The sequence below is a fragment of the Melospiza georgiana genome, chromosome 13 (assembly GCF_028018845.1).
Source record: "Melospiza georgiana isolate bMelGeo1 chromosome 13, bMelGeo1.pri, whole genome shotgun sequence".
Taxonomy (NCBI): domain Eukaryota; kingdom Metazoa; phylum Chordata; class Aves; order Passeriformes; family Passerellidae; genus Melospiza; species Melospiza georgiana.
Genome location: NC_080442.1, coordinates 14,273,571 through 14,299,512, shown reverse-complemented (window position 1 = coordinate 14,299,512; position 25,942 = coordinate 14,273,571).

The window sequence follows — 25,942 nt, the reverse complement described above, 5'->3', positions numbered from 1 at the left end:
CTAGTAGCTTTCTATTTTACTGACATCTGCAAATTTTTATAATGTCTAAAACGACTGTTGCTTTGTAGAACTTGAACCTGGATTTTCAGTTCATGTCCTACTTTCCAATTTGCAAATACAAGGGATTTCACTGTGTTATTCTACGGTGGAAAACCTAATATAATTCTAGAAACCTTGCAATGTAATTGTCTGGATGTATATGGAGCTTGTGATAAACCTCCCACTGAAATTCAAAAGGTTTAGCTATTTGTGAGAAATACCATAAATGTTTTAAATACAGGCAGCTGCTACTAGAACAGAATGTGTGGGCTTCCATGAGGGTGCTGGGTAAGGAAGGTGGGATTTATATTTACCTGGTCTTGTTAGTTTGGCTTTCAAGACAGTTCATGTGCAGACTGGATCCTGGTCTCACAGTAGGGCCAGTTATTCTCAGTGCATTCTTCTGTGCCTGGTATAGCAAGTTCTTCCTGCCCAAAAAGATAGAAATGGCTTTTTTGGGCTCAGAGCAGGCATTGGCTTGAAGGATGTGCCCCTCTAATAATAGGAGAAAACAAAGTTTAGCTGTTTAGCTTCCTTTCCCTCCTTGTTTTTACACTTGAAGAAGTCCAACTTACTGACTGTGTTAGGTTCCCTGTGTATCTTGGCTAGGTTATGACCAGTATGATCTGCTTTTTGTTTTTCCTCTTCTTACTGGATTAAAGGTTTTTTAAAGTAATTCAGAAGCTGCTCCATGCTTGTCTATTGGTTGGAGAAATTCACTTATCTAGAAACCTAAATTTAGTCCTTTATTGACTCAGAGTAGTCATTCAGGCTTATCTGTCACTCAGTTTTTCTCCTATGCTTTTGCCAAATAACTAACTAACAAGATAAAATGAAATGTCTTCCAAACCTGCCTGGCTCCTTGAAAACTAAGTTTGCATCCTTAGAAAAATTGGAATGACATGTACATTATGAACCAAGGAATCACTTTTAAGTGACTGATGTAAGGGTCATGCAGTAAAATAAGAGGGGGGAAAACATCTTCCTGCAGGAAGTATTCCCATGATTTTTTGACAAGACCCAATGTTCAGCAGTGTCACCTTATTTCACTGCTGCTGTGCACTTCTCTTGCCAAAAAAAAACCCAACAAAAACTGTCATGAGTTTGAATTCACAGGGAATTAGTCTATACCAATGAGAAATTCTAAAAATGCATATGTGAAATGAGCTTGAAAGCTTGGGGTTTTTTTTTCAAGCATGATTTGATTTCTATATGATACAATGAATGTTCTTGTCTAGGGAATGTTTTTATGCTCCTGTTTAGGACACCCAGATTCAGAACAGGAGAGGGAGGCTCAGATAGGTCATGAGGGAGCTTGGCAGATTTTGTGCATTTTTTGGTTTTGTTTCTTTTTATTCCTTTTGAGCCCTCAGTAGGACTGGAACTGCCAGGGGCATGTAGTAGGGCACAAGTGAAGATTGTTTTCAGAGCTGTTCTTGGAGCTCACCTGCCCAAATGGCAGCTGGTGCTACTAATCCCCTCTTTTCCTGAGTAAGTTTTGTAAGAGCTGAAAATACAGTGAAAACTATCAGGCATAACTATCAGGGTGTTCTGGCTGTAAGAAGGGGAATCTCAAGGTTAAAAACAGGTATGAATTGGATTTGATTTAAAACTCTTGCAAAATACTTCTCCATCCACTGGCTGCCTCAGAGGACCTTTTGCAGAGGGGCTGTTTTGATGCACAAGCTTGGCACGTCACTCTGGTATTTTAAAGCAACTGGCACAAAAACATTTTGTAAAATGAAGAGAGTGTGTGAGGGAGCAGGGCTAGCTGGAATCAGCTAAGAGAACTTAGGCTGTGGTTTAATTTCTGTCTCACTAAAGGCAAACTGTGGGATTTGGAAAGGAGCAAAGTATGAACAAGATCCTGCATTTTTGGTGTGAAAAGCAGAATGGTATTTCATCTATTTTAAAAAGAGCTTGAAGTATTTGCAGAGCATTACCAGTTCTGCAGACATGAGTAACAGCAGAAATTCCATTTTTAATTGTTTTGCATTCCTTCATCTTAGGATCCTGGATCTCTTAATACACACATTAAATGAAAACTTAGAGCTTTTGTTTAGAGTGAATATTTTCTGCTGGAGTGGAGGAGCTAATGCAAGAGAAATTCTGGTTCATCTGATTCAAAGCTCAATATAAGAAACTTTCACCAGGTTATAGAGAAATTCCAGGGACAGACTGGAAAGAGGAAAGATTCTTGCCTAAAATAGCTTTTGCAGGATGAGTAATGGTAGATTTTGATTGTGAAAAATGCAATCAGAATATGAGAATCATATAATCTGGAAGTTTTTCCTTCAGAGCATTTTTGATAGTTTGTTTTCTATGTAGTTTTGAAATGTTTTTTAACAAATAATCCAATGAAAAGGGTAAAAAATGACACCAAATTACCTTGGACAAGGCGGTAGTTGGGTTTCTTGAGCAGCAGAGAGAATTGCAAATACTCATAAATGATTTTTCATGGGGGCAGGGGGGAATTGGTGGAAGGATTTCAATTAAGGATTGGTAATTGCCATAAAAAGCAGATATGAAGTGAGGATTGCTAGGAGGAAAGATGAACTGAGATGGACATGAAGGGGAAGAGAAAAAAGTGCTTATTGGAAAAAGGAATGTGTGAGTGCTAAGGCAACTTATAGAGAAATACCTACAGTTTTATGAAAAATAGCTTAAACTTGCTTTTTCTTTTTTGTTTCAGTGTTCTGAGGTCATGAAACTAAATCCACAGCAAGCTCCATTGTATGTGAGTACCAATTAATGCACTTTACTATTCACACAAAACACTTCCCATCAGCTTTTTGGAGATGCTGCTTCTTTTTTTTTGCTCCCTAAGTAGTTTATTTGTATTAATTCAGTTGCAGATGCTCAGTGGTAACGCTCTCAGGTAAGTCACAGAGCTCCTCTGGGTTCCAGCAGACTGTTTTAAGTAGGTTTTGAGCCATTTAATGCTGTCCCTGTGCAGGCATCCCCCATTTTGTTTTTCCTCCCCAAAGCGTGCATGGCTGTGCTCGTGTCACTTGATGTGTTGAGAGGTGATGAGAAGAAACTGCTAGTGTGGAAAACAGGGCATCCCAGCGTGCAGGGCTTGCCCACTGTGATAATATTTTTCTTTTTGGAGTTTCAAACGTGGCAGGGAGGACCAGGAGGCAGCGCAGGGCTGGGCTGCAGCAGGGGATGGTTTGCGTCAGCCTCTCTGAGCTCGTAACCTCCATGCATAAGGAACAAGCTTCCCCTGGCCCTGAATAGCAGCTTTGTTGGAGAACATGGGCACTGTCAAATTAGACCTGGATGTGTGGGGGTGTGTGAGCGTGTGCTCAATCTGTGCCAAAGCTGCCAGCCAGCTCTGTAACTGTTTGCTTTCCACGCTGCCATGCTGGGAGCGGGCTGAGCTGCTGCAGCTCGTGGTCCTGCCCACAGACCCCGCCAGCCAGGGCACAGCTGGATGAGAAGATGGAAAATTTTGAAGGGAAATTTGCTTGCAAATGTGGTTTTTAAGGGGAAAGAAGGAGAAACAATCAGGACTGGTGATAGGCCTTTATCTTGGAGAGTGTTGTGTGTTGTCAATAATGGATCGTATTGACCTTTAAGGCCATGGAGGCTTTGAATTTTGCCTACCTTTAATTACCAACGAGAAGTTTGCATTGGAATTTATTCTTTACCCACTGTCCTAAGCCTGTGCTTGAAGCAAGATTAAAATACTATGTAGTGTGACCTGATTTTGTAGACTGGCTTTCCAGGAGTACACCATATCCTGAATTTTGAAACTAAATGTTGCCTGAATTTTGTTAAATCTCAAGTCTACTGAATGTACCATGACTTTGAAGAAACTTTATTTAAACTTAGGGCACATTAAGAGAGAATGGAACTTAAGTGCAAATATATGATGAAATTGCTACAGTATAAACACATGAATGGTGTAATGCAGAACAAAATTATTCTCATATCATTTGAACAGTGTATGACTTTGCTAATCTGGAGGCTTTGTTTTCTCAGCCTTATCTACTGAATTAGTTTATTTTCCCACTGTTTTGTGTGGGGCTTTATTGGATATGTAATACTGAAGTGGTACACTTGGAAGTCCTCATCCCCATGTGACAGAGAACTGGGCTGAGGTCAAATGTAGCCTGGTGTAAAATAATGATTGTATAGCACTTGGTATAGTGTTTCTTTGCAATGCAAATAAGTTACATTATTAATACATCAGTGACTCCCTTTTCTCTCCTCTTCCCCTGGCCAGGTGGATACACAAATCAGCTCCCTTTCAAAAATTGGCTAGTAGCTTAAGGAAATTTGAAAGGTCAAAATTTAGTCTTTCTGTTTGCTCTCAGTATAAATGCTTTGTACATTTTAAGATCAGTTTTGTTTTCCATGTGTTGCTAATTGACAACTCATCTGAGAGTTGTTAGGTGCCAGCAGAACACAAAGAAAAGGGGATCTTCCTGGTATTTCTGTTTTTCTAAAGGCAGACACAGCAGTCTTGTGGCCTGGCCTTTGGGAGGCAAATAACAAACCTCACCACATTCCTTCTTCAGAGTGATGGCAACTCCATTTTTCATATACAGTCTCCTTGATCTTGTTTTCAAATTACTGAGAACAGTATTCTGTTAATTCCTCCATAAGGAATTTCATCTCTTTGAATGACTGGAAATAACAGGCAATACTGACATGTCAGAGGATTTCCCTATCTTTGTCTGCTTTCAGGAAAATATGTTACTCCCACACTTGACCTTTTTGTTTTTGACACCTTTGCATCTTCCTCTTTTGAGCTAATATATTGGATAAAGAATTATGCAGTTTTGTTAATTTTTTTACTAAACTTGCCATGAGTTTCATCTTGAAAGATCCATTAGATAGTTGTTTTTATCAGCAGCATTTATCAGCAGGAGCATTGAGCTCCTTTTAGGAGGAGAAAGTAAAAAAAAATGATCAGTTCCTGAAAGCCAGTTAGAGAGCTAAAGCATGCTTTATCCTGTCTGGTAATTACCAGGTTGCCCAGGTTTCATAATTCATAATTAAGAAAAGGGGTTTGGGAACCTGAGATGTCCAGTGTACTTGAGGCCAAAGTTTTTTGGGTGATGGAAAAGATAGTATTTCCACATACACACCAATGGAGTGATAGAGATTCTTGTATTACTCAAATCAGTGTGCATAAAAGGAAGGAAGACCACCTGCTGTATCCTTCTTGGTACTTTCTTTTGGCTGCTTGAACTTCTATTTACCTCTTCTGTAAAAATCATCTGTGCTGCCTCTGCAGAGCTTGTGACCACTGAGAGCTCACAGCCTGTAATGATGAGACTACTGGCCCTTGTAAGTGTGAAGATTAAGAAATTAGGTAGAGAACATATCCTGTAATAATGAGTGTTGTGTTTTTGTGATTCAGTGCCTCACTTCAGCCTTGCCTCATTGTTGTCTTGTTGATGAGGTTGCCAGGAACTGGAGCTCAGCATTGTTGCAGGTCTGGGCTGGGACAGCTGCTCCTCCTTTGCTCTGCCAGCAGCTGGCTCCTGTCCCCCAGGAGCGCTGTGTGTGTCATCCAGAGCTGCTGTTACCTCCACTAAGGGGCTGTTTCAGGAGCTCCCCTGGCCCTGGGAGCTGCTCCCGGCAGTGCAGTCATGGGGCTGAGGAGCTGGTGCCAGGAGAGATAGGGCAGGGAAGTGTTCCCCAATTTAGCTCGGGTGCGATAGCGCAATGCTCACGTGAGATGGGGGGCAAGCAGCTCCATCCCAACCAATGTCAGCATGGAATTGTATTTAGAAAGGGTGGTGGGACTTGGCAGAGCCTGTGGCTGAATATTGTGGGGTGAATTTGAAATAAAAATGTTCAAACTCACTTCCTTACAATGCATTGATTACTTCAGCTGCTGAAAAAAAGTGCCTGTAGCCAGGCAGTCCTTTGGTTATCTGCCTCAGACTGCAGTTGGGAACATCTTTATTGATGCACAGGCACTGGATTCAGTCCAAAACTAACTTTACTCACATCCCTCTTGTATTTCAGTGCCATCCTGTTGATATGGGAATTCTTATCGGGCACAGTGTAGTGGATGCAGGACAGTGTTTCAGACCTTACTGGGTCTGCCTGGGCCTTTGTGCTCAGGGAGCCTGGGGTCTCAAAGCTGAAGGACCAAGCTGTTCTGTTTGCTGGCAGGGCTGGGGTGGAACAGGAGGATGGGAGATAGGAAGTCACAAACTTCAGTTTTGTTTGTTTTTTTACATGCTTGCATGCTTCAATGATTGTCGTGTTTTTATAAAAATTGTATCTCCCTACCACCCAAAGTCAAAACTTCAACTTCAGCATTGTAAGGTACTTCCTGGCTCTTGTCACTGTTGTATTGGAATATCCAGATCATCTAGGAGTATGAAAAAAAAGGATACTCTGAACAATGGAAGTGTATTATTAGGTAGCTGTTTGATTGTTGTGATTCATTAATTCTCTGTTTATAGAGGAGGATGTTTACATTAGTCACATAGATTAAACTCCACTGTTGCTAACATCCATGGGAAAGTGCTTTGCAAATGTGAAGTGTTGATCTTTTTAGAAACATTATCATTAATTGGGAGTCCATCAGATTATTCAGCAGGAGATTTAATTACAAAAGGATCAAGGCTCACAAGCCACATCCTTATTTCCAGCCAAACTTTAATAAATATGGAGTACACGTGAAAGAATGATCCTGGTTGTGTCTTCAGCTGCACAGAATGTCCAGAAAATCTCCCTTCAAAAGTGATGTGCACAGCTTCTGATTTCAGCCTCTGCTGGCTCTGGGGTCTCTATAGAATTATTGATCATTTTTGTAACCCAGTCTCATCTCCTTCATCTCTGATCAGAATCAGTGTTGGTTTGGGGTTATTTTTCTAGAAAAATGACTGGAGAGCAGTATTTGGGTAAGAATGTTTTGGAAAAGCACTGGGGTGACATGCAGGGAAACGTTGGGAAACATTAATCTCATCTACTCTTGATTGCAACCAAGGTTACAACCTTAGATCTGCCTTTAAGACGGGAATATTTTTTCATGGTGATAGTGATCAGTGGGTGTGAAATGGAAAAGATTAGCAGCTGGAGAAGCATGATGTATTGCTGTAAACTTTTTTCCTTTTTAGATTAAAAGGAACAAACTTGTTTTAAATCACAGCACTCCTCCTGTGGTTTGTCTAAGGTGTGCCCACGTTATTTGGAGTGACAAACCCAAATGTGTCATAACTGGTGATTGCATGAGAGGGCAAACACATAATTGATAAAAGTGCTGCCATTGGCTTTGGTCTTTAATCAGGTCTGTGGATGGAGTCTCTTGTCTAAACTGCCACTTAGGAGCTGTGTAACCTGCAGAGTTTCTCAAGGAGACTTTTTGATAGAGATGAGAGCTCCCACTTCCAAGGCAAAATGTCATGCAGCTTAATGAAGTATGAACTTCAAAAGCTTCAGAAAGAATACATTGACCCTCTCTTAATATAACCTGGGGTTTGGGTACAGTAGGTCCTCTTCTGTTAATGAATGAACAACTCCTGTAAATTTCCCAGTTTGTCCTGCTTTAATCTAAAACTGAAAAAAAGGATAATGCTTGTAATATTTCTCCCCCACTTACCTATTCATATAGAATGAGGCCCTGCTGAAGTGCACTGTGTATTCCTGAGAAAAGCAATTGTAATACCCTCTGATGTTCATGCTTTAACCCCCCCCCCCCACACCTTCTGAGTTAATATTAAAGAATTGAAGATAAAAGTTCACAATGTAGAGTTTTATGGCTTGTGGCAGCAGTGTCTGTCCCAAGTGCTGTGGCTCTCTGAGTCACTGAGTGCAGTGAGGTGTTGTACCTGTGTGTGCCTCACATCTGGCTTCTTACTTCAGGTGTCACTGTTGTGTGATATATGATTAATGCTCTTCAGAAATCTCTGCCAGGGGGACAAAATGACAAAATGAAATACTTTTATAGTTCTGCAGTAAGATGCTGTCATGAGGTTGGCAGCTGTGCTTAAGTTACTTTTCTACTAAAGCAGAATTTGTTTGCTTAGTGGCATGTATGGTGACAAAGGCCACTGAGATGCCTGAATATCTGAGGTCAGCCCAGCAGAAAAAGGAGAACATACCGCACATGCTTTTGATGTGGGAATTTCTCACGAAAGTCACCATACAGAAGCCCCTGTTTTTGTTTCTCTCAAGGTCCTTAGGCAAGAGGACAGCCAGCCTTGATGTTTAGTTCAGCTCTGTGGTGAGAGGATCTGATAAACCTCTTGTCTTTTATTTGTTGGGTACTTGATTTCTTCTTAATGACAAACTAGCTTTCTGCCCTACCTTCAAAATGTCTTTGAGTAATGAATGAGTGGAGGCCTCTGAGCAGCTTTTACGAATAAAATATTTGCTTGCATTACTTGTGGAAGAACCTGCTGCTTGGTTGGTTTTAAGAAAGTCAGCTGGGGCGCCTGAATAAACTGATTTTTTTTTGAGAGGAGTATATTGCAGCTTGTCTGGCTCTGCTTTAATTCTCCAGGCAAAATACTTTCCTCACTAAACTGTGCTTGACCTCATCTTTAAAGTTTTTGTCACTCAGATCTTTGATTTAGATTCTTTTCATCCTCCACTTCCCAAACTCTGGTCTGCATCATGCAGGAAGCCATCCCTTCTGTGGAAATGGGTGTCTGGCAGCTGCCACCTGAGCTCAGCACCGTCCCCTGGCAAAGCTCCCTGCTGCTGCTTCTGGCTTCTGTCAGACTCTGCTCAGTCAGGTTATTATGAGGCTGACTGTTTGGCTTGCTCCTCTTAAGAGAGACATTCTGTAGCTCATGAGATCTGAGTGATGTTAGCATAGGGCTGTTGGTGAAATTGTCATTTTTGTGCATTTACTGAAGGCAGCTTTGCCTGGAGAAGTCGGATGAGGCTGCCAGACCATCAGCAGCATCTTCCTCCAGGAGAAGCTGTTGCTTAAATTGCAGCTTAGAGGCCTTTTCTCAACCTTTCTTCCATATTGTTTGAAACTAAAAGTGCTGGATATGGGTTCAAAGCCCTCCTCCCCTCATTATCTATTTGAACTTTTCTTCTGTGATCCTGTTTTGTGGGTGTGAAAGTGCTGGTAAACAATAAGCAGTCTGGCTTGGAGTCTGGAGCACTTCTCTGAAATTCTGCCCTTAACTCACCACTACTCTGCAGCATTATGTGTGAACTTTAATATGACTTGCAGAAGATGCCAGAGCTGGTACAGCTGGTAGGGGTGGGAAAGCAGAGACAATGATCTGCTTTTGGGGAGCTGTTAGATTGCTTCCTCCTGCTTTCTGAAACTGCAGAAGGAATCCTTATATTATCACACTAGGAGTTGTATTAAAATTGGGTGAAATTATGTACTTGTCTTGGGCTCTGTGTTTGGGATTCATTACTTCTTGTGGTAGCTGATGAGCTGGGAGTACCTGGACAGGCACAAGAGAAGGTGTCCCATCCCCAGCATCACTGACAGTGTTGCTTCCTCTTCTCTCAAGAGGAATAAGCAATGGAAGTCTGCATTTGGGTTTAAGAGAAGAAAAATACTCTTGAACTAGTGTTGCACTGTGGGACGTATTCTTCTGCTACCTTTAGAATGAACAAACACACTTCCATGTCACTCCTCAGGATACATGCCCCTGCTGTATTTCCTGTAACAAAGTGCTGGCAGTCATTTGTTCAGCTAGAGGCAGTTCAGACAGCAAAGCTGACGTGAGAGCAGTGCTCGTGAAGATGCTGATTTCACGAAGCCAAAATTTCATATAGCCTCCCAAATTCCCTGCACTGTGCCTGCAGTGCTTCCTATTGCTTTCAAAGGCTGTGTTGGATGTGATCTCCCTGCAAGTGTTTGTCCTCTGCCTGGCTCAGTAGAGCAATTCCATATTGTGCTTAAGTGGAAAATAAAATAATGGTGAACCACTGTAGCTCGATGCTGTGCAGTGCCATCAAGTGGCAGTTCTGTTGCAGGACACATTTTCAAGGCTGCCTGTGTTTGTATTGATGTTTCAAAGTGTTTCTTTTAAACATCACAAAAGTTTCACCTGTCTGCAGTTGGGGTTGGGGAGGGTTACTTCATCAGTAAGGTAATGATTAAAATGGTTTCTCTTCTCTAATGGCAAAAATGTCACTTTATAAAGTGCCTCAGCCATTGCAGTAGCTCTAAGAACTGTAGCTGTGAAAAATTTAAAGACTGGTGAGGATATTTTGCAGCTGGCAGCAAAATGAGTGCTGTGGAACAGACTGAGCTCTGTCTCTCTGAAGGTTTTGCTGTACTGTAGAGGAGGCTGAAGTACCAGGAAAAAGCCATCCTTCAGCTCTCTTCTGCTTTTGGATCTTAGTGTTCAAACCTGATTTTTTTTTTTCTTTTGGTTTTCTTTAGGACACCCCAAGGCTATTTGTGAAAATAGTCCAGTGGTAGAAGATTGCTTCTAATAATATGTCATCATATGTACTTTATCTTCCAGGAATTGTGACTCTCTCCGTCCTTCTGATGCCAAGAGAGTAGATGGATTTCTCTTAGTCACTGCACACATTCAGACTGCCTGCTATTGCTCCTAAGCACTGCAATTTTGTTGTTATTGCTAGATGGGCAATTAGTAGGAAATACTATCAATCACTCAAGCAGCTGGTTATAAAATTACCTGGTTCGGTTCTCGTAAATGTAATGAAGAACAGAAGAGGCTTCAGGATGAGGCCAGAGCAAGACATTCACATCAATTTGGGTGTGTTTTTCTAGGAACTGATTGAAGTAGTTTCCAGAATTTCAGAAAAAAAGCCTTAAAGACCAGTACTTGTAGAAACTGGATGCTACTGGAGGGGACATTTTGCCACAACGAAATTTCACCTTCTTTTGTCCTGCCTTTGTGTTCATTGTGACATTACATGGAGATGTGCATAATTTAAAGGTTAACTCCAATGTGTTACTGCTTTTGTGTACATCTACACCTCCTTCTCTGTACCAGAGCTGTGCAGGGTTTGTGGTGGAAGAGGCTTGGGGTTACTGTCAATACTTGCTTATTCAGGCCAGAAAGTGCACAATTCCTTAAGTGGATAGCCTGGCTAACACTAAACTCTCTGAATAAATGAAAATTAAATTGATATTTTCTTTACTATACTGCCAAGTCCACCAAAATAATAAAGTCCCCGTTGCAGTTTTTCCCTGCGTGTTTACATTTAGCACAAAAGGGTGAATGGCACTCTTCTTATCCTTTCTGTTTTTCTCCTTAAGTTTGATTTTGCTGCTAATTGTACTGTTAACTTTACAATGTTTTTGTGTGTGCTGTCATTATTAGAAATGACCTTGGCTGTTTGGTTTTGTGAGGCTGTCTGTGTGCAGCACAGGCTGGCACTGAGCTGATGCCCTCTGCATGCTCTGAGTGCTGCAGAGCACGTGGAGCCCTGTGCTGAGGCAGTGCTACAGCTAAATCAGCTATTAGCAGCCCAATCTAATAACCTGCCTGGCTCTGGCCAGCAGAGTGGCATGTCAGGAAGATCTCTGCATGAAGATAAATCATGTGTCTCTCTCAGCACTAACGAGATCCTGTTACTTTGATGGATTTCTGCTGGCAGTCTATAGAGTTCTCCTTTGAGCTGCCTGGATTAATATGTGTGTAATGGTTATAATAGCATCTTGACACTCAATAAAGACTCATCTTGGGGATGATTGATTTGGAGGCTGACAGAGACATGCTCTGTCAAAGGATGTGGGCCACTAATAATGGATTTCTTGAAGCATACCCATTTCCACAGGAGTTTGTGCTGCTCGCTCTGGTTCAGAGTAGAAAATCCACACCTTGCCCTTCTCAAACCTTTTATCTCTTTGCCAGCAAATCCTGCTGCAGGATTAGACACCTGGACTGGCTTGGGTTGTGGTTGAGACTATGAGGTGGTGTTAATAAATCAGCTCTGTTAATAAATCAGCTCTAACAATGTTGGCTCTGCAGACAGGCAAGTTGAGGGTATCCATGCTGTGTTTTTTAGTACAGGTTGCACTCAGTGTGGATCCATGAGAGCCAGTTTGGACCTGGAGGCAACAGCTCAGGGTTGTTTGTCATAAATATCCTTGTTTTCCCACAAATTCTTTTTTGCCCTAAGAATCTTGAATAAATGGTCTTTTGACTCTGTACTTGTGTCAACATTTTATCCATCAGTGTGCTAAGCTAATCTTATTTTTGGACCAAATTATTTTTCACCTTTGAGGAATGAAAGTGGTCTGTTTCAAGTCATGGCTTTGTGGCTAGTATTGGAAGAGGAGATCACTTGGCTCAGTGCAGTGTTAATGAAATATGGAAGGTGTCACCTTGATTTGCTCTGTGGGCTGGCAGAAAAATGTCTACCATCATTCTGCTCTTTTGGTGGCCTGTGGGCAAGACAGAATGGTCTGTGATTATGTGTTCCAGAGAATGAGAGAGTGCTTTGCAAAATCTGGCTTTCTCATCACAGAGCTGCTCAGTATCTGTGCTGTTAACCTGAAACCTTTCACTGGTAGCAATAATAGCACTGCTGTTAATTTAAAAAGGAAATAAGGTTAGATCTGGAGGTCGATTTTTTCTTTTTAAATATTTATTTTATTTAAACCACTGGAGTTACTCTTGTTATCTTCTTTTGTGCGGGTGTTTTTTAGTTTGTTTTTTTTTTTTTATTAGGAAAACTTCTCTGCTTCATGCTTTAAGATCAAGGAGTTTGAAGTCATTGACTATGTAAAAGAACACAATCTGCCCCAAAACTTGGCAGCTTGCCATTCTATTTATTTTTGGAGTCTTTCCCTGAAGGTTTTATCTGCAGGAGGTTGCAACACTCCACCCCAGTGACATCCATCTTTCTCCCTGCTCCTGACCCAGGTCACTGCCTTAATCATGGGCGATATCTCCAGGTGAGGGGGGATTTCTAGAGCTGCTCATGTTCAGACACATTTCACAGCCCTACCTTTGTTCCTGGGGCCTGGAGTTCTGCAGAATGAGCTGTGTTTGATGTGACTTTTTTTTTTTTTTTTTTTCCCACTAAGTGCTCCTCTGAGTCAATCCATAGTGGTGAAATTGAGGATGTCTGTAATAATTGCTGTTATCTTGCTGTAACAGATACCTCTGGCCTCCTCCCATGGTCCCTTCCTTTTCTATCCATGTGGTGGGAGCCTGCAGAGTAAATGGCCACATCTGGAAAAGGGGATGGATGTTCCAGGATGAGGCATTTGAGATCCATTGACAAACTCAGAGAGGGAAGGGGACTAAGTTGGGTGTTTTGGAGGTAGGACCATCCGCAGATTGTGCCCCTCAAGTGTGAACTGTTTTTCTGTTAACCTAGGAATAGCAGCCTGCAAGAGTTTGGTGGGTGTAGGTTTTTTATTGCCATGGAAGAAGAGCATTCTGTGGTTTTTGGAGGCAGCAGTCATAGTGCTGCGTCACAGCTGACTGGCTGGAACACTTACTCAGACCTGGAAAAACTGGGATTTAAGCCTTTCTCAATCGAAAGGGTTATTCCAGGAGATGAGAGCACTGTCATGTTTGCTCTAAAAATAGTTGTCTGAGCTCCCATTTCCTTTTGCAGTCAGGAGCCTGTGTGGCTGCACATGGTTTTGTTCTGCATGGGGATGTCCATGTGTCCTTTCCAGATGTCATTCTCCGAGGGTTTAAGCACAAGTTTGCACCAACCCAAAGTAACCTTAGATGGGAGGGACCTTCCAGGGTGCTCAGCTGAGATATGGGAACTGTCTGGGAGCAAAAGTTTAGCTACTGATCTTGTTTTGTACTGACAGAGCTTTCATAATGGATCATCGAGCATCTAAACAATTATATTGTACTTTTTTCCTTATCTGATGATTTCTGCTACATTTTGAAAGGTGCCTTGCAGTTCCCTTTTCCATGCTCCAGCTGCTTTCAGACTCCTCTGCAGTTCTTAGTTTGAGGTGGAATTGTCTCCGCTTTCCCTTTGATTTTGTCTACCTTAATTATTGTCAGTGCTGCACCCTTTCCAAAGAAAACGTCATGTGATTGAAAAGCCAGCTGTTCTTTTAAAAGCCATTTGGATGAGAAGTACGATTCCCATTTCATTGATGGGGAAACTCAAAGCACAGGGATGTGAAAGGACTTGCCTCCTGCTGGAATTCCAGCCTGATCCTGGGTGCTCTGTGTCAAGCACTAGCTGGGGTAATACCACGTCCAACTCAATCTAAAAATGAATAAATAAAGGTACCAATGAGCCTGAAATGCAGGAGGAGGAGGAGGAAGAAACCACAGCTGTGATATGTGCTGTACTGGGTATGGTGAAGCTCTCCTGGGAGCTGTTTAGGGTTTCCCAAAGGGGAAGAAGCAAAAATGCAATAAAGCAGTGACTCAACCAGGGCCTGATTCACGTTATGAGTAGCGGAAACAAAACGGAACTTGTTACAATGGCAGGTTACATTTACTCATCTAATCCAGCCTCTTTCATAAAGCATCATATCTACAAAACCCCAAAACCTACACCTCTTAGAAGGAAATACCTAGGGAGAAAAGCTTGCTTTCCTTCATGTGAATCTCCAGCCCATCTAACCAATGGACTTCCTGTTCAATAGGTTTGTGCTGCATGAGGATGCAGCCACAGTTTGCTGTCAATGATCAGCAGCAAGTTTTGCATTTTGCTTTTCTGGGTAGAATAAATTAATGATTACTGATTGTTTTTGTTTTCTCATGAAAAGAAGATTGTTGAAGTAACAATAGAGTGCTGCAGTAGTGCTATCTAATGCACACTTAGTTTTCATAGGTATTTTTGGATTCTGTGTGTGGAGATCAGTGGGTGGTTAGTGGCTTAAGTAATGTTCTTTAAAATTCCCAGTGTGTACCATGGGGGGAAACCCAGATTAGAAATTAAATGCTTCAGCTACAAAAGTACAGCTTGCCTTTTGGGGCTTTTTTGGGGAGTTTTTTGGTATGTGGTGGGGTTTTTTTTTGTTTTGTTTTGTTTTGTTTTGTTTGGGGTTTTTTTGTTTGTTTCTTTTGTTGTTGTTGTTTTTGTTTTCAGAAATGTTAAAATTTGTTAGCTAGCATGTTAAGAATATTTTTTCCCTTTTTCAGTCCATTGTTGACAAGTGTACCTGTTTCTGGTAGAGCTGATATCCCTCAGGGTACCTTCCCTACCAACTAAACTCATGGGTTTCATCCTGAAATCTGGAATTCTGCATTTGCCAGGGCTGTTTTCATGGTCCCAAATGATGACCAATTTCCCCAAACCAGGCAGCTTTTCAAAGCTTGAAATGGAAAAGATAGATGTCTTTTTATGCTTACAACAATTATTTCTTTTTGGAAGATAGATAGTATTTTTGAGGTGATAACATAAGTGATCTTAATTCTTTTTAGCTTAAAGGTTTTGTTTATTTTATTGCCACTTTCAAATATTGCTGAGGTCATGTATTTAAAAAAAAGAGTTTTTGAAGGTAAATAGTCAATTTTAAGAGGCTTACTTGGGGTTGTTTGTGCTTTGCCTACACACCATCCACAACTGCTGGAAGAACTATTACCCAAAAAGGTGGAGTTGTGCTACTGTCAGCAAATCATGCTGGCAAACAGGTGCCTTCTCTAGATAGTTTTGGGGTTTATTTCTAATGACAGCATTTGGGCCTTTTTAGAGATAATTGTATTTCTGCTGCCAGAACTTCAGAGATGGACCACTGTAAAATCCCTTTCTGTGCTCTTTTCTAGTTTAAAGCTCAAAATCAGGCTTGGCTTTTCCAGTGCACCTGTCCCATGGTGAGGCAGACCTGCTTTCTCTGTCTGGATTGGAAAAGAGAATGTGTAGAGGAAAGAGCCCCATCCACCTTCTTTACATCCCATTACATCTGAGACCAGGGATTTTTCAGACACAGACAATGGACAGGGTGGCCTCTTTCATGAATGGACCACGATGGAATGTTTTCATTTCCAATGGGCTTTAAGCCAAGTAAATATTAGTCGATCCAAACCAGTTTTGAAATTAAATTATTCTTATTTGTTGGAGCATTCCAGAGAATGCCTTTGATCTGTCTGTACTTTCACCAAAGGGATATTGGCAGGCTGGCCTCCCATTTCTAGCCATTTGGGATGAAAGAAGGGTTATAATAACCACCTTGTGTGGCAGTGATCCTGAACAGATGACATTTTTTGGACAATATTAAATGAATAAAGGTAAACATACTTCAATTAAAATGTTTTTGGAAGCTGAATGCAATAGGGCTGTTGGAAAGTCTTCTATGTGGGTTGGAGGAATTTGGCTGCATTTGTAACTGATTTTCTTTAAGTCTAAAAATCTTGGAAAGAGAGAGGTTTGTTCTGTGCATTATTTCCTTTCCAAATAAATACATTGTTTGAATAACTTAAAAATCAAATTAAAATTGGCAGTGAACAATGAAATTGTCAGTAACTGGGAGGTAGAGAGGTGTGTTGAAGAAGAAGGGTTTTTTGCTTCTGGGGTCACATCAGCACAGTGCCCTGTACCAGGCACAGTGACTGAGTTAACTCAGGTGATACCTGCAGGGAGGCAACTTAAAAATTAAAGTAAAAAATCCAATAAATAAGATGCTCAGTTTTCCACAGTCTCTGCTGAAGGATCCTCCAAAAGAGGTGGGAGCAGGGTGGTGGACACCTTCCCACCATGAAGTTCTGCTTAGACACAGCTGAAGAACCTTTTAAATTGATACCAGCTGATGATAATTTGTGCTCCCGCTAGACTTAAACAATAATTGAAATGAACTGAATTAAAATCTAAGGAGTGGAACAAGTGGGTTGGAAAGATCTGCTGGAGGTCACTGGTCTGACCACCTTGCACCTTCAAAATTAGGTCAGGTATCTAAGTTCAACTATATGTTTAAGTTCCAGCTTAGATTTCAGGTTATGTGGAACCTGTGGTGTTGATGTTTATTACATGTATTTACTAGGTTTTCTGTGAATAACTAAATATACAAATTGTCATTTGCAATATTGATGCAAATTAAATTGCTTTTCCTAGAAATGTGAGTAGTTTGCATGGATAGACAGGTGTCTTCTCACAAAAACTGTGTCAATTTGCTTTGATTTCAAAAAAATTAGACTAGCTGTACTTCTGAGTTAAATAAAAGAAAAATCTCTTTTAACGGATACTCTTTTAAACACTCAGTGCTGTTGGTGCATGTTCTGAAGTGTCACCTGTATTTTAAATCTGTTTAAGTACTTTGTATGTTTATGCCTTAAGGGAGAAATGGTTTGAACAAAGACACATATAAAAAAAACAAAGCACAAAGGGTTTGTAGGTTAAAACTCAAGCTTTTGGTTTTTTTTGAACATCAGCTCAAATCTGGATCCATTTGCTTGAAATGGAGTATTTAGTTTTCAGCTCAGCATGTGAACTGGTCATGCTTGAATTTGAAGCTTGATTTATTTCTTTTTGCACCTGTTTTTATTTTAACACTGACTCTATACAAGATAGACTTTTGCTACATGGTTCCTTCCTCCCCAGCTGGAAGTCTGGTCTGATATTATCGCGTGAGACCTTCCTAAAATTTACATTCATAACTCTACAACCTCCGAAAATACAAAATACTGCTGCTCCATTAGGTTGTAGAGTTGTTTTGTTTTTTTTTTTTAATTTATGGTTCTCTTTCCTGTGTCATAGCACTGACCCACATATTTGATTTTAAGACCTGGTCGTGAATTTGGCCTGCAAAATCTTGTTTGTATAAAACAAGGTGCAGTCCTGCCCCTGGCAAGAGGTGCCAGATGGGCTGGATCAGGGGAGAAATGGACATGAATTTGGAGGAGGAAACGTGAAAAGAGCTGAGGGAGAGGAGAAGGAGACGTGAGGCAGAGCATGGGAAGCGATGGACGGGAGGGCCTGGAAGTCTGGGAATTGTCTACAGCAGTTGTATCTGACAAAGAGAAGGAATGAAACCTCTTAAGGGGGAGGTTTTAAAGGAAATGACATGTGTATTCTCTTGAATATGCAAATCAGCATTACATAATCTGCAATAACAACAATAATAATAAATCTTTTCCAGATTTGCAGCTGTAACCATATACTCAGTGGGGTGGTGGCAGAGCTGGCAGCCACAGCTGCTCTGTAAAACTGGGGCACCCACCTGGTTCTGATCTCCATAGACAAGGGACAGAAGGTCACATCACAGACTGTTGTTCTCAGTATCTTGTAGTTTATATAATTTTTTCAGGCTAATAAACAAAGTATGGGGAGACCCCAGATGCATTTAAAAGATGTGTAGATGTGGCACTTGGGGATGTGGTTTAGTGATGGCTTGACAGTGCTGGGTTAACCTGATGATCTTGGAGGTCTTTTCCTACCTAAATGAGTCGATTACGATTTTTTCATCAAATGAAAATGCTTCACCTAGGTCTGCAGTAACTGTAAGCCATCCTCTTTCCTTGCTCTTCCTTCCCCACGGAATACTGAAATTGGTTCATATTGCCCCTGTTCTTTCCCATGCAGATGTAGGAATTTCAGGTGTATTTACCCTTTGCTGGGTTAACTGTGATAACTGTGTGCGCCCTTTATAAATACAATTTTCCCTAAGAGCAAAGAGGGGCTAAATGATAAAACATGCTGAGATACTGAACTAAAACCTCCATAATACTAAGCAGGAGAGTTTAACCAACAGATCATGAGAAGTTTTTTCTCAAGGCTTGAAGAACTGCTGTATTTGCTAACACACAGAGCTTTTCACCAAGGCATGGGCTTATAGGATGAGTGAGAAGAGCCACCACTGTCTGTGGCACCACAGTTAGTGTTTCTTTGTAATGAAGGCAGGAAAAAAAAATCACGATACGAAACTTTGGTACCTCTGTGTATTTCTGGATTGTGGATGAGAGATGTGTTCTGTGATCAGGTTGGATCTGTGGTTGCAGTGCTATCTTGGACAGGGGAAATTGAGTGCTCAATCAAGAATTACGGCATTTTCTCAAATTTCTGAGGGCAGAGGTAATTTTGGCCACTATCTCACTTCTGTTATGTATGTCTATATTCTGATATATTTTTTATAAATATATATATAGTGTTATATATGTCTATATATATGTGTGTATGTGTGTGTACAAAAACCCCTGTGTGGGGCGTGCACATCTTTGTCAGACTTGGTGTGATTTTGTGATTTCACCATATTAAGTTGTTATTTTAAAAATACCCTGGATATTTCTGCTTGTCTCTTCCTAGAGTTGCAGTCAATGTGTTTCCTAGATGTTGACTAGCTTTGGTACTGAGGTTGATTTGGATATCTGAAAATTAGGATGGGCACTGAGTCTTATGAAAGGAGAGTATGAATGGAGAGTGTGAACCTTGTAGGAAGAGTAATTTCATTTTAGATTATGCAGTTCTTGGTCATGTAAACTTAATCTTGTTTCTCGTCCTTTTTCCTAGGGTGACTCTGTTATTACAGTGCAGCTGACTGAGGAAGATAAAGTTGAAGATGATGTAGTTTTTTATTTGGTCTTCACTGGATCAACTGTCCAACACTGCACAAGCACGAGAAAGATTAATCCTGGGAGTCTGGAGACAATTTCTCCTGGTAAACAATTGCCTTTCTTTGCATATCAGTGTATCAGTCTGTGAAATTTGGTTACTACAAGTGGACTGGAATGTAATGCTCTTTGCTTGGTTGACTTTATCCTCACTTACATATTCACAAGGAGTATAAGATGTAGTTTGGATGACTGATTTTGCCTTTTAAAAACCTCTTACTTGATTTCACTAGAATTATATGACTTTGAGATTGCAATTATTTAATATGCAACTATGAGATGCTGTTGTAGAAAACTCACAGTTACATATACACATAGTAAAAGGCTTTTAAATGCAGCAAAGATGGTAGAAGATATATTTGTAAAGTTTCCTGTTGCCTAAATGGTGGGCAGCCCAGTAAGTCTTAGCTACACTCATCATCTGCTTGACTCACTGAGACTCATTGCTGCCTTCCTGGTGAAATACAACCCTTTCCCATAAATCCTGTTCAGCTCAGAGCTCACAGAGCATTTCTGGAGCTCTTGCAGTACAGGTGATGTGCTGCTCAGTGCCATCTCTCCATGGCTGGTGCAGATGAGGTGGGTTTCCACATGAAAGCCCACCTCTGTTTTTATCCTTTGTGCCACCAACAAAACAAAACCAATCAGCATTTCCCTTTGGTGACTTCAGGACCGTGGGAATGAGCGTGTTCCAGGCTGCAGTCCTCACCATTAACCTTTCATTCTGACTTGTTGCTATGCAGCACACTGCTACCAGTGTGAGAAAAACGCCTGACATTTTCACTACACACAGTGTAACTCAGGCCATCAAGTGTTTTTCTTGGGTTTGTCTTTTCATCTACCTCCTAAGTATTGTTTTGTGAGAGATGCACGTGGAGTAAAATTTGGAGTTGTTTTCTCTTGGGAATGAGTAGCTAAAAGTTGGCCACTCGCTTTTTTTCATTTCCTCCTCTTTTTGTGCTGTTCATGTTGTTCAGTTGGCTTGGGAAGAGAAGCCTTTTTATGGCTACTGATGACTGGAGCCCTGTGCAATCAATTAGATTAGTGCTTATTTTCTCCCAGAAGAGCAAGAAGGGGGTGACTCCTTCCCTGCTTTTGTGTGGTGGGCGTGGGGCTCTGCCAGCCCTGCTCAAAATGACTTCACCTCTCCCTCGGGGCTGTGGCTGCTGTGCCAGGAAAGGAACTGAAAAGCTCCAGTGTTCCCTGCAGCCCATGTGGGAGCCAGGCTGCTGGATGGGATTTCCGGGCAGGAACGACTCTTTCCCATCGCTGCTGCCCTTGAGCAGTGCTGGATGTGCCCAGGGAGGTGGCTGCCAGGTGGGACCAGAGTGATGCTCTGGGCACTGCCTGTCCTGCCAGCCCCAGATACAACTGAGTCACTGGGAGGGCTCCCTGCAGCTCCTTTTGGTGCTGATAGTGGGAAATCTGACACTGTTTATGATTCAAAAGGAAAAGAGGGAATTTCTCTCAATTGTTCCTTTAGCAATAATGGATTGTTTTGTTGGTGTTTTTTTTTTACCCAGTATAGTCATGATCTTGTGGAGTGTGATGTTGGACTGGGATGGGTGCTGTCCCAAACTACAGCTTGTTTCAGGCAGAGTTTTAGGGAACCTTTCATAGAGGTAATCTCATTCCTGCACTGTCCTGGGCTGGGGTGCAAGGAAGGGTGATATCTCAGATGTGGATAGCACCCTCATTTGTGCTCATACCTCATTTTGGTGAGACTGCCTAAGAAAAAAAATACTTCAGTGATGAAGAGATTGTTAGGGAAAGGCAAAGCAAGAAATGGGAATAGCCTGATTTTTTTCATCCCCTCTGCTGACCTGATTTTTTTTCATCCCCTCTGACCCATGCATTTGTCCAGCGTTGTTTCAGCAGTGATTACACTGATTTCAGTGGATGTATGACTTACTTCAGTGCAGCTCTTCCTCCTCCTCCTCCTTCCTGGACCCAGAGTGAATCTGTAATCATGTGTTTACACTCTGTATGTTCCACAGTTGCCTTGGCAATGGCTATGGTGACTCAGAGCGTTATTTGACCTCGGAGGGATTAGCCATGAACAGCACACAGTGTGTGTGAGACCAGCCCTTGTTCCAACACCCAGCCCGGGCGCTTAGCAAGTGTTCTGCAAGGAAACTCCTGCAAACAGCTTTTAGCCAAAATCTCACCTTTTACTTCCAGCTCTGAGCATCTTTCATTTGTTGCTGTGATGCAAGGAGTGTTGCACATCCCTGTGAAGCACAGCAGCTCCTGGGGACAGCTCAGGTGCACTATAAGGACGGGCTGATTCACTCAGGAGCCTCTCTGCCTTCCTTGAACATCCTCTGCATCCCTTTTGGACTCCAAGGCTCTTCCCTCATTCTTGCCCCACATCCTCAAAATTTCATCTGGTCCCCAGGAGACTTCAAATGAAGTCCATCAGTAGCTGGGGTGAAAGGGTTATGTAATTCTGTTCAAGCTTGAAAACAAGCCCGCATTTGTAATTTTTATTTCTTGAGTTTTTCAGTGGGTTTCTTGATGTACAGAAGTGTAAAAGACAGAGAAATTATTTCATTACATTTGCTGCCAAAATTAATCAGAATGTTTTAGAAAAGCTTTAAAATAAAATCACATTTGAAAAGAAATGTTAACAACATAAAGTTGTTTTAGGTGAAAAATTAGAGAAAATGGAATGGAAATATAAGCTGTCAAAATACCCCATAAATTTTCGTTGTATATGAAAATTTCCTGAAAGACTTTACCTAAATAAAAGCTTATCACTGCAGAATTAAATGACTCCTGCATCTTATATAATTACTGGAGCAATCTGCTTCTTTCCTATGCTTTTTTTATCATCAGCCTTAAACACTGAATATATATATAGTCCATAATACTGTTCAAATGTGAGCTTTTATTTCTGTACAGAGTTAAAGAAAGGACTTCTGATTGTAATTTTATGGTAGCAGCTTATTTTACCTGAAGGTGTGGATAAATACAGATTAATCACTTCTTCAAATTACAGAATACTTACTTGTATTTATGCTCTTGCTCTGAAGAATGAAATGGATTATTTATCCTGCCCTGCTCTTGGCTGTGTTAATTTAAAGAAGGTAATTTCCCCTTGTAAGAAACAGATCCTCATCTGAGCTGATCAGTCATAACTTGAAGTGTCAAAATTAGCTACTGAGATTCAAGAATTAGCCAGGAGATGATGTTTTGTGTGCATTCAGTACCTCTTTTGCCAGCCTAAGGACACATCAGGTTACGTCATCCAAGCAAGCTTTTGTTTGTCTCTGTGAAAAGCTACCAAAACCTCATTTAACTGTTTACTTTACTGTCACTGTTACAGTTCTTCTATTTCTAATTAATCTGGTTGAAATTCTCCCTCATGGAAGCAGTTTTCCTCAGTACCAGAGCACAATTTCAAGCATTGTTGTATCGGACACAGCTTTAAGATGGCAGGTGGAGGTGTAATGGCACTGGCACTGCTCCAGTGGGGATCTCAGTGCAGAATCTTGGTCTCTGGAGTTTGAGTGTTAAGAAAGCATCAAAAGCCTGAGCAGGAAGGAAGTAGAGACATGATAACATCTCTGCTGTTGTTGGCTGCTGAATTTGTACTCTTGGGGATGGATATGTCCTCTTAGGTCACAGATGCTCGTCCTCCTGGTGTTGGTCATTAACTGAGCTTTTCAGCAAGCCCTTATTCCTACAGCAGCTGAGATTGCCATAATCTCAATGCATTTTTTTCTTCCCACCCTCTCTGCAGGGTAGGGAGGGTAACTGAGGCCAAGCAGATTGCATGTGGTACTGAAGGAAATCTGTGCAAAGCGGGAAGTGAAACATTCACTGCAAGACAGCAGCCTCATCTCTTGTGTCTCTGCTAGAGCAGCTTTTTTCCCCACTGGGAAAAAACCCAACCCAATAATAAAAATCCTCAGATCATGATCTGGCAAACAAACCAGCAGAAGAAGGAATGACCTCATCACTGTCCACACAAGTCAAAAGTCCCAACCACAGCTTGCTGTGGCCAGTGGAGGCCTCTGAGCATCAGGAAACTCTTGGGGAGATCTGGGGAAATTTTCTTGCAGGAGCTGCTGTGCTGAGAGCTCCAGTATTTGTGTGGTGCAGTTATTGCAAAAGTTTGCATGCCATCCCCATAGCAGCTGTATGGTTGGACATGTATTGTGCTTTGCATTTAACCACTGGTGGTCTGGAAAGCGTGGGAGACACGGGGGAAATTTGAAATGAAATTTCAAACAGGGAGAGACAGCCCAGAAATCCAGAGCTGCAGCAGCTCCTGATGAAATAAGTGAAGGGTGAGAAACACCCTGTCTATGAGCCAGGTCACCAAAACAAGAAGTAAATTTTGTGAGATGTAATTGCCTTGGTGAGTACTGTTGCAATGTGTGGTATCACTCCAAGCTCTGATAATGCCAAAATCACTTTTCTTGTGTTTGTTGAACTCAAAAGGTAAAGGATTCTTGTGTGGGTTTCAAAGGGGAGGAGAATCAAAACTGGAAGTAGAAAAAGGGTCTGAGAGACTGTCTGTCTGCTGGTAGCTGCCTGCCAGCAGTTTCCACAGGGCTGACACATTCCTGTTGACTCACTCTCAGCTTTCTCTCCATCCTTAAGCTAAGGCAGAGAAGCAGCTTCAGTCTTTAACTTGTTCTTAATTCCATAGCTCCCAGGGTTGTTATTTTTTGGGGTTTTTTTCTCCTTGCTTTCTTTCTGCTAGTTAAAAGGATATATGACAATTAATTTCACTTAGTTTGGAAATACCTTCAGTTCAAACTTTTCTTTTACTGTGAAATCCTTTACATATGGTGATGCTTTATTCATTTCTACCACAGACTGTGTTTTCCCCTAAGAAACAACTCTTCATAGAAAAAGCTGTATTTCATGAATTACAATCTTTGTACTGGTAGACCAGAAGGGTAAACAAGTTGCATAACAAATGGCCACTTGGCAATACCAGTTGTGGATTTGAAAATACTCTTAATTATGAAACAAAAACCCTCTTAAAATAGACTAAAACAGCATATCCAAGAAGACTTTTTGCAGTTCATCCTCCTTGGTGTATTTAATTGCTTGAGGCAGTGTAATTAAAAGGAAGTGATGCCAGTGCTAGATGACATCAGTCACAGGAAAAGTGATTGAATCTGTGTTGAAATTATTTAAGATGTGATGTGTGGGGTCTTACACTTCTCTAGGTTTTTAGGGCATCTGCCATGTGTAAAGGCCTTTAAAAAATCTTTTTCCCACTCTTCAGTCTCTCTTTCACCTTTCCAGTGGAAGGTTTGAAAGGAAAAGCAGAGGCTCCTCTCCAATGCTGGTGCCTGTGTATTTCATAAGGCTTCCTGTGTTGCAAGAGTGAATACAGTAACTGTGTACATTTCACAAATGCACTTCAAAGACGGGCTCTGATTTTCACAACTAGAACTCAGGGGTTCTGAAGCAGAAAAGAAGCGGTTTTTGGATGGTCACAGGAGATCCCTTGGCTTCCTTTTTCATAAGCCATCAGATGGCAGCATCTCTTGCATGCATCTTGGATGCAAATCTGAGATACTTCGTGAGGTTCACAACACTTGTTGTCTGGTTGTCCTGTCCTTAAATCTCTCTGTAAGACCTCTTTCAGCCCAGCTCCCCCATGGTGACTTGGAGGATGCAGTTACTCTTTAGTCACCTACCAAGCAAACCCAAACATGTCCTTCCAGCGGGGCTTTAAATAGCTGCCCAGCCTGGGGGCCCATTGTTTGATAGCTCCAATGTGAATTCTGAAAATAGGAGGTTTGGACAGGATTTCCACTTTTGGAGGAGGAGGAAATGAAATCATCTTTTAATAAAGCTCTGTTTAGGGGTGTTTTGTCTCCATGTAGGCCTTGTAAAACAAGAAGCCAGAAGAGTTGTGCTGCTGCCCTTTTAACTGCACCCCAGATCACAGGCACAGGTAGCAATTGGATGGACAGGTCTGAGCTGTACATTAATTTATCTGCTAATGACTTGCAGCTGAGAAATTCCACCCCCCTGTTCTCATGCTCATCGATCTACATCAGCACCATGTAGAGGAAGCAGTGCTATCATGCTGATACATCTCATCTCTTCGGGGATAAGAGCAGACAGACCAGAGCACCATGTCTTCAATTTCCATTCTCATCTTTACCCCAGAGCAAGCTTCATTAAGTGTCCCCATTCATTCCCAGTAAGGAATTCTTCAGTTCAAGAGTGTTGTCTCATTTTAAATTATTTTTAAAGGGTGGTTAGATATATAGAAGCAGAATTAGTTGCTGTATCCATCCCTGCATAGATTGAAATAGTTTTTTAATTTCTGTATTTTTCCTGCAATGTGTTGGTATTTCTCAAAACAGCTCCAAGTGAAGAGTTGTTTCCAAGCTAGATTTAAAACAACTGAGGAGCAAAAGGAGAAATGGTATAAAATGCAATGTTGCTGGAGTTAAGGGATGGATCATTTGACTTTTATCACAGACAGCATACAGTTGACCACATTTGATACTATAGCAAAA